Source organism: Furipterus horrens, unplaced genomic scaffold (genome assembly GCF_987537825.1).
Source record: "Furipterus horrens unplaced genomic scaffold, mFurHor1.1.pri manual_scaffold_17, whole genome shotgun sequence".
Classification (NCBI taxonomy): Eukaryota; Metazoa; Chordata; class Mammalia; order Chiroptera; family Furipteridae; genus Furipterus; species Furipterus horrens.
The window spans coordinates 9,116,125-9,117,536 of record NW_028327187.1 but is presented as its reverse complement, the minus strand read 5'-3'; positions in this window follow the sequence as shown (position 1 = coordinate 9,117,536).

Genomic DNA, 1,412 nt, shown 5'->3' with positions numbered 1-1,412 from the left:
CAAAGGGAAGAGTAAAGGTCTAGAGGATTGGAAGTACAGAGCATGTTTGAGCATTGTGATTGGAGTATGCCAAGGAGGACAAGGTAGATAAAAGCTTAAAGGTAAAAGTAACAAAGAAAGGATGCCTGCAACACCAGATGAAGGGGTTTGGATCTTATCCTGGAGGCAATGGAGAGCTATCAACAAATGTTAAGCAGAGAAGTAAAGTGATCATTGTTTTTTGTTTTGTTTTAGATGCTAATTATAGAAGCATTAAGGATGATTGGCTGGAGGAAGAGAGGCTTAGAAATGAGGACACTAGATAGAATATTTTTAAGGTCAGAACTGAATCAATCAAACAGATAGGAAAGATTTTTAGGTGGTAGAATGAACAGAATCTGTGTAATATTGAATTGAGATGTTTTATCAGTCAGCTTCCAGCATACTAATAATACCTAACAATCACAGAATCTCAATGTTAGTTAACAATAAAAATTTATTTCTCATTCAAATGTCTGCAGGTCATCTGGACTTTTTATGCATCTAGTCTGGGCTTGTCTTGCATTGGCTACAGGTATGAGAAGACAATGCATAATGCTTAGCTTCAGATTGGTACATTGTTACTTATGCTAACCTTCCACTGTTTGAAGGAAATCATATAGCCAGGCCTAGAGCCACAATGAAGGGCATTATAATGTTATAGGCCAATGGGTATGGATAGAGGGAAAGGTGAATAATTGAGACCATTAATGTTATCAGTCAACTGCAGTTGGATCTGAAGGATAAAGTGAAGTAGGAGAGATGGGAAATAATGCAACACATTTGAGAAACTAAAACAAAAGGCTAGAGTGAGTGAGACGGGAGAGTAGTGGGATATAAAGCTCATAGAGTCCAGAGAATCATGCAGGTTCTCTCAGGTCATATTAAGGGTTTTTATGTTTATCCTGAGAGCAAGGGGAAGCCACTGAGGAGCCTAAATCAGAGGAAGAATAAACTCCAGAATTTTAGTGTAAGCAGTTGGATACATTATGGTACCATGTACTGACGCATGTAAACCTAGAAAAGTCTGGACCCTTTTCTTCCCCAATAGCCAAAGGAAGGTACATGATGGATCTTGATAACTATAAGCTAGGGTTTCTAAACTCCCAGAATTATTCACATTTTAGGCTAGATAATTCTTTGTTGTGGGGCCTGTCTGTGCATTGTAGGACGTTCAGCAGCATCCCAAGCCTCTATACACCAGGTGCCAGTAACAACAGTTTCCTCAACTTGTAACTAAAAATGTCTCCAGACATTCTCAATTGTTGTCTGGGGATGAATTGCCGCTGGTTCACAACAACTAGTCTAAACGAATCAAAGCAACTTCATTTCCTTTGCCAGATTGATTAAGAAATGCCATGTTTTTCAGAGGGCTCGTAAACCTCCAATATCCA